This window comes from Schistocerca cancellata, chromosome 7 (genome assembly GCF_023864275.1).
Source record: "Schistocerca cancellata isolate TAMUIC-IGC-003103 chromosome 7, iqSchCanc2.1, whole genome shotgun sequence".
NCBI lineage: Eukaryota > Metazoa > Arthropoda > Insecta > Orthoptera > Acrididae > Schistocerca > Schistocerca cancellata.
In genome coordinates, this window is record NC_064632.1 from 413,712,378 (window position 1) to 413,720,918 (window position 8,541).

Consider the following 8,541-nt stretch of genomic DNA (forward strand, 5'->3'; position numbering starts at 1 on the left):
ATCATAGAGCATTTGATTCTCATCCAAAACTTAATACTTTGTGGACCACCAGTGTAGAAAAATTTCAACCCCAGAAGAGCAGACATTTACATCATCATTTAAAATTTTACTGGCACTTTGTGTCTGAATGTATTAAAGGGTAACACACGCAAAAAGTACCAATATTATACGTAAAAGCTTAGCTTTTCTTGTAGCTGTACTATATGTATATTACTTTAAACCATCAACTTTTTCTGTTGGTATGTTCATCCAGTGGGAAAAACGGTATTTTTCACTCGGGGGAAAGTGTATTTCTGACCAGGAAAAATCTAGGAATTTTTTTCCTTGTCTGCATATACACTATGCTCTAATTACCATCCCCAATGCCCATGACCTAGCCACTACTGAATATTACTTTCCCCCATGTCTGACTGATTTCAGACCAACAATCTCCATTCTGGTCAGAATCACCAGTTATATCCTCACCCACAGTTACTTCTCGTTTGAAGGTATTACCTACAAACAAATCTCTGGTACAGCAAAGGGCACCTGCAAGACATCATCCTGTGCCAACCTGTTCATGCACCATGTAGATGAATCCTTCCTAACCATGCAGAATCCCAAACTCCTCACCTGGTCCAGATTTGCTGATGGCAACATCAGTATCTGGACTGAGAGTGAGGGCAACCTATCCACATTCCCCAATACCTCTACACCTTCTCCCCTTTGCTTCACATGATCATCCTCAGCTCAACAAGTGCCATTCTTTGATGTTGACCTCCACCTCAAGGATAGATTCATCAGTTGCTTCGTCCACATCAAATGTACGAAGAATGCACTATGTGATCAAAAGTATCCGATGCATTGTGCTGCCATCTACTGCCAGGTACTCCATATCAGCGACCTCAGTAGTCATTAGACATTGTGAGAGAGCTGAATGGTGTGCTCCGCGGAATTCATGGATTTTGAACTTGTTCAGGTGATTGAGTGTCACTTGTATCATAAGTCTGTACACGAGATTTCCAAACTCCTAAACATCCCTAGGTCCAATGTTTCTGATGTAATAGTGAAGTGGAAACATGAAGGGACACGTACAGCACAAAAGCGTCCAGGCCGACCTCATCTATTGACTGACAGAGACTGCTGACAGTTGAAGAGGGTCGTAATGTGAATAGGCAGACATCTATCCAGACCATCACACAGGAATTCCAGACTCCATCAGGATCCACTGCAAGTACTATGACAGTTAGGTGGGAGGTGAGAAAACTTGGATTTCATGGTCGAGTGGCTGCTCATAAGCCACACATCACACCAGTATATGCTATACGACACCTTGCTTTGTGTAAGGAGTGTAAATATTGGACAACTGAACAGAGGAAAAACGTTGTGGGTAGTGATGAATCACAGTACACAATGTAACGATCCAATGGTAGGGTATGGGTTGGTGAATGCCCAGTGAACATCATCTCCCAGTGTGTGTTGCACCAACAGTAAAATTCAGAGGTGGTGTTATGGTGTGGTTGTGTTTTTCATGGAGGGGGCTTACATGCTTTGTTATTTTGTTTGGCAATATCACAGCACAGGCCTACATTCATGTTTTAAGCACCTTCTTGCTTCCCACTGTTGAAGATCAATTCGGGGATGGCGATTGCACCTTTCAACACAATCGAGCACCAATTCATAATGCACGGCCAGTGGTGGAGTGGTTACACGACAGTAACATCCCTGTAATGGCTTGGCCTGTACAGAGACCAGACCTGAATCCTATAGAACACGTTTGGGACGTATTTTAATGCCGATTTCTTGCCAGGCCTCACTGACCAACATCGATACCTTTCCTCAGTGTAGCACTCCATGAAGAATCTGTGAAGAATGGGCTGCCATTCCCCCAGAAACCTTCCAGTGCCTGATTGAACGTTATGCTTGCAAGAGTGGAAGCTGTCATTAAAGCTAAAGGTGGGCCAACACCATATTGAACTCCAGAATTGCCGATGGAGGTCGCCATGAACTTGTAAGTCATTTTCAGCCAGGTGTCCAGATACTTTTGATCACATAGTGTACCTCCACTTTGACAACTACCATCCATTCCATACCAAGAAGCTCCTTCCAGACAGCCTATGGTCATTATATCTGCAGTGAAGAGCAGTCCCTCTCCAAATGTTCCACTGAAACCTTCACAGACTGAAATTACCCGTCCAACCTTGTCCAGATACAAATCTTCTATGTCATGTCTCTTCAGTTACCTGCCACTCCTCACATATCCACTATCTGGCCACAAGGGAGAACTTGTTTCATGACATGGCACCTTCCAGGACTGGAGCAAATGAATAACATTTCCGCCAAGGATTCAACTAGCTTTCATCATTTCCTGAAATGAGGTACTTCCTCCCCAGTATCCACTCCACACCTACCACAGTGGTATTCCACCACCCACTCAACCTATGTAAATCTTTGTCTGACACTACACTACCTGCTGCTCCTCCCTTGCCTTATGCCCCATAACCCTGCAATTTAGCAAGATGCAAGGCTTGTCTCATACGTTCTCCCACTGCCACATAGTCCAGCCCTGTCACAAGCATCTCCCTCACCATCAAAGGCAGGGCTACCTGTTAAAACAGCTGTATGATCTACAGTCTAAGCTCCAACCACTGTGTCATTTTATACATGGGTGTGACAACTAAAAGACTGCCTATCTGCATGAATGGCTACTGCCAAACTGTGACCAAATGACAGCTGGACCACCCAGTGCTGGATATGTTACCCAAAATAATGTGCTTGACATTCATGACTGCTTCACGATCTGTGTCATCTGGATTCTTCCCAGTGCCAGAGTTTTGACTTGTGCCATTGGAAGCTCTCCATACAACATATCCGTTGCTCCTGTTACCCCCTGGTATCACTTTCGCTAGTCCCTGTCATCCCACTACCTATCCCTTTCTCTTGTCCAACTCCAGTGCTACACATACCTTGTACCCTGTCAGTAAACATATTTTGCCACAAGGTGGTGTTAGAGGCAAACTTCACACATTGAATTATGATCTCTCATGTTGTTTTAATTATGAACAATTTTAAACCTTCCTTAAATATATTACAATTTATAAACCTTCCTAAAATATTACATGAAAAATGAGAATCACTTAATTATTTTTACTTATGTGAGTGCAAATGTATGTCAGAGACCTACACAATATGATTGAATACTGGCTATAACATTTGAAAAAAAAAACTCCTTAAAAAAACACCAAAAACTGAAGATATTACATATGAAGAGAAAAAAGGAAACTTTATTACACCACCACGAGAAGAATACAAGGATGTTTTTTTATGAGTTTCTTAATGAGAGGATTGCATGTAACAGTTGCTCTAACTAATTTAATATGAAAGTAGTTGATGACAGTAATCAGTATTAATGATAATAACAAACAGTTGTCAATGTGGCTGTAGTTGTCTGAAAACTATACTAACGTCCTTGTACAAAACCTGTCTATTGTGATAATTGTGAAAGTCATGAATAAACCATGTGAGGTGACATTCAGAAAAATATGCCAGGCAATGTAACACTGTAGTCATATCTACAAAATATTCAAAATAGCATGTACTTATGGACACAACACCAAATTCCTGTAATATGACTCAACATATGATGTGCATTTTGTGTTGTATCCATTGGTCAACGCTAGCATGTAACTCAGTGTAGATCATCATATGTAGTGGTCAGGTTTTCACCTGAAATTTGAGCATGAGGTAATACACTTTGGTTCTTTGTAATAGCATGTATTAGTAACATGTAGATACATGATGACTACTGTGTTACATTGTGTGGCATATTTTCTTAACTTATTACAGTACATTAGCTCTGTACAAGGATGTTACTATATTTTTCTGATAACAACTACAGCCATAGTTACAGTGTGCATAATTATCATTAAATTATTAAATTAATTAACCATTTTTATATTAAGTTAGTTATTGTAATTGTTACATGCATTTATCTCCTCTAGGAAGTCATTAAAGAAGGATCCTTGTAGCCTCCTGGTGTTGTAATAAAGTTTTCTTTTTCCTCCTGAAAGTGACACCTTGTTTTCAATGTTTTCTTAACAGTATATTTTGAAATGTTGTAGCCAGTGCTGATTCATGTTGCATAGATCCTGATGCACATTTGCACTCACTTAAATGAAAGAGATCATAATTTGATGAAAGAAGTTTTTCTCTATTTCCACATAGTGGTGTAATGTTGTATGACATGAGCCAGTTTTGCTGCAGATGTTAAGGAAGGATATTCAGCGTTGACTAGTGTGCTTATCTCCATAACAATGCATAATTGAATTTAATGCATCACCAAGATGTAAGCTACATTTCATTACTGTATAAAATCTGTTTCCATCCATTCTGATGTCGTTTCTAGTACAACTGATCTGAAGGTGCTGTATAGTGAAATGTGTCATGACTAAAAATAAAAGAACATTGATGAGTAAGCCAAAATCAAATTATTTGGAACAAAGATATATTACGAGCTGAGTGCAACAGTTTTCAACCATCTATTGAAGGATCCAAAAATTTGTGGTAATTCAACTGCAGCCATACTTCATAGTCTGCTAATATTTTGGCTGTAGACCAACTAACCATATTTATAGTGAGTAAGACAGACTAGTTGTAAACCTTTCTCTTCTTGCTTTATTGTCATTTAATTCCCTCATTCCAGATGGTGAGGGCAGGCTTGCAGCTGGAGAATCACTACACTTTTAGCCAACAAAGTTTAAAAGAACATAGATGGAATAAAACAAACAACAGAAACACCAGGTTGGAATATCAACTAGGCTACATAAAGAAGGGTAGATTGCTTCTCACCATAAAGGTGACACATTGAGTTGCAGACAGGCACAGTGAAAAGACTGTTACATATTTAGCTTTTGGGAAAAGTCTTATTCACAAAAGGAATTGCACACACACACTCATTCACACAAGCATGCTAACCTTACACACACATGAGCTGGTGGAGATGGCATTAAATTTTGGTTACAGGATAAATCATAGAAATTTAGAGGCTATCAATTCAATTAAATATCAAGGGCTTACAATTATGAACAACAGATCTACTAAAGAGACTGCCTGCACTACTTGTCTGTCATCTTCTGGAGTACTGCTGTGTGGTGTGGGATCCTTGTGAGACAGGATTGATGGAGGACATTGAAAAAGTTCGAAGGAGAGCAGCTCATTTTATATTATTATGAAAGAAGGGGGACTGTGTCGTGGATATGATGCACGAGTTGGCATGGCAGTCATTAAAAGAAAGGCATTTTTCATTGCAGTGGCATCTTTTACGAAATTTCAATCACCAGCTTTCTCTTCCAAATGTGAAAATATTTTGTTTTTGACCACCTGCATATGGAGTAATGATTGTCATAATAAAATTAGATAGCTCAGAACTAGCGCAGGAAGGTTTGAGTGTTTATTTTTTTCACTTGCTGCTCGAGAATGGAATGGTAAAGAAATAGTTCGAAGGTGGTTCAATGAAACCTCTACCAGGCACTTGCATGTACATTTCTATTCTACTCCGTTTGAGGCATATACATGATCTTTTATGTTCTTCACAAAGACAGTTATGCCATATAAATGCATCTTACATTACCTATGTGGTAATCTCCACACAACTATATCTAAGAGGTGCTGAAATGTTGATGATGCTCTTTTAATTCCCAATGGCACCTATATACTGATACTGAAAATGTCCAGGTGAGGCACTAAATGCTGTTATTGGCTGACCCCGTCATGATACTTCTAATTGATGATAACCTTTCCACAGATACATGGCTGAAAAATATCTGCATTAACCTAGAGTATCCAAAGTTCCCATTACTTGTGGGATTGGATAAGTGCCTGTAACAGTTTGTGTTATGTATGTTTTTGTTAAGGTACTGATAATCACAACAAAAATGTTATGCCTTCTTTCCATCTGTACTTTTCTTCAGTGCAATCACCACTTCTGCTCCCCATGAATTGGTACTTGCCTCAATAATACCATTGTGTAACTACTGAATAATAGATTATTCAATCACCAGTTGCAGGTGGTGTGGTATTCTGTATGTTTAACAACAAACAGGCAGTTCGTTCTCAGTTGAGGTTCTGTGCTGTGTCACCAGGGCTAATGATGAAGAAACATGAGGATTAATTGCTAACCTCTCTGCTCCTTCCAACTGCACTTCCTTGCCCTCATAATGCAGTTATTCTGGCAGTTTACTTAGTTGTATTGTCCAGTTTGTTATCAAAGTCATCTTCCTGTAAAACCTCCAAATTGGTGACCATAAACCCTTTGGACAGTTCCACGTCTGTGACCCAACATTTATCTATCCTGATGGATACTACTTGCACACCGTGTAACTCGTTTATTTTTACCACTCTACTGAGTACAAAACAGCATGTTTTATTCATTTCCTGACATTTCATTAGTGCATTAGTGGCTCTAACACCCACAATACATGTACTATGTGAGGCAGTGCAGTGGTTAGCACATTAGACTCACATTCAGGACAATGACGATTCAACTCTTTGTCCACACGTCCAAATTTAGGTTTCCTGTGATTTCCCTAAATTGCTTCAGCAAATGCCTGGATGGTTCCTTTGACAGGTCATGGCTGATTTCCTTCCTCATCCTTGAAATGGTTTGAACTTGTGCTCCACCTCTAATGACCTCAATGTCTGTGGGAGATTATACTCTGATCTCCCTTACCTCCTTCACAGTATGTTTACTTGCAAAATAATTGCTGTGCTCACCTACAGTAGCTTTCCTGTACTTTGTGTTAAATTATCATGCCAGTTGACTCTTACTGGCATTGCACACAATCTAAGTGATTCCCTTTGTGCTAGTGTTGAACATTGTGGCAATGTGGTACTGTCAACAGTTTTTCCCAGATAGAACAATGCCTCCTCGAGTTCTATAATGCACTGACGAAGGTCAGATTTAGTATTATGTTCAAACAAGATTGCCCAGCAACCCCCACCTATATAAGGCAAAACTTCCGTACAAATCCTGATTTTTTTTTTGTCCCAACACAGACCCTCAACACCGTTGAACTTTGCTAATGCATACCATTTCTATCCAATCCATATTTGCCATGGTGAGCCCAACCTCCAATTTCCCACATGACTCAAACTTTCCATGGACACATGATAATCTGTGTCCAATGAAAACTTATGTTTCCTTCCATTCATTAATCCGCCTAATCAAAATTCCACCACTTCCATTTTCTGGTTATGTTTGCAGTCACAGAGAGTGTTGTACTGTGACTCTGAGCCCTCATTGCCATTTAATGGTGAGTAACTATTTACACTCTATGTCCACCTAATATCACATCCCATTCTGGGTACCCTATTCACCCACATTTCGTATACTGTGGCTCACAGCATTCTGCTGTATATGGCCTGCTCATCTGCACCTTTAACATTTAACTCCCACAGTGAAAATTTCTTTTCCACCCTGAACTTGGGTTATCATGTCTCTCTCCCCAAGTGCTGTCTCAGTTGCTATTCTTCTTCTAACTTCTTGGGAAATACTGCTCATGCATTTCTTGACACACTGAGAGACAACCCTTCCCCCTCCCAAAAATATATCCAATGCCCTCTGTTCTGTCTCCAACAGAAGGATCCTGTTGACATCATAGCTTTCTGTCAATTTGTATGTATTAACATTCAGCTTCCAAATACTGTCCACAAAGTTTTTAATGGACTCGCTCTGTTTGGTGACACATTGTTCAACAGCTTCATGCAACACTTACAGTTATTTCTTTTCTTCTCTCTCTCTCTCTCTCTCTCTCTCTCTCTCTTTCTTTCTTTCTTTTTTTTCAGAACTGCAAATGGCTGCGTGTTCCTCAATTTCATGTGATACATTAACTATGTCTTAGTGTCTCACATAAAACTTAATATGCACAAGTGGCCCATCGGGACCATCTGACCGCTGTGTCATCCTCAGTTGAGGATGCGGATAGGAGGGGCGTGTGGTCAGCACACCGCTCTCCCGGTCGTTACAATGGTTTTCTTTGACCGGAGCCGCTACTATTCGATCGAGTAGCTCCTCAATTGGCATCACGAGGCTGAGTGCACCCCGAAAAATGGCAACAACACATGGCGGCCTGGATGGTCACCCATCCAAGTGCTGGCCACGCCCGACAGCGCTTAACTTCGGTGATCTGACGGGAACCGGTGTATCCACTGTGGCAAGGCTGTTGCCCAAAACCTAATATGGCCATACATAAAAGATATTTGGCTGACCTACATCCTTGCTTAGTGGCTGTTAACAAGTTGCCTGTGATCAATAACACATCCTCACGTGTATTATCAGAAAAAGAAAACAATGAGGTAGCGGTACTAATGTCTAGGACAGGCACTGAAGTACCAGATGAGGACTTCTCTTAGTGAATCCACCATCTTGTCCAACTCGATATGGTCTACTGCATATCTACCATCTGATTTCACAATGTCTAAATTGCCTCCACAATGGCAACCTGATTTGTCCAATGTGAAGCATGTGTCCACATAAAAAGAAAAACAGAACAGGAAGGGACCCAA

General features: G+C 40.4%; 1 pseudogene; it reads right to left on the reverse strand.

Moving 5' to 3' along the window:
• Nucleotides 1-8,085: 8,085 nt before the first annotated feature.
• Nucleotides 8,086-8,203, reverse strand: LOC126092968 (5S ribosomal RNA; annotated as a pseudogene).
• Between the last annotated feature and the right edge of the window lie 338 nt (nucleotides 8,204-8,541).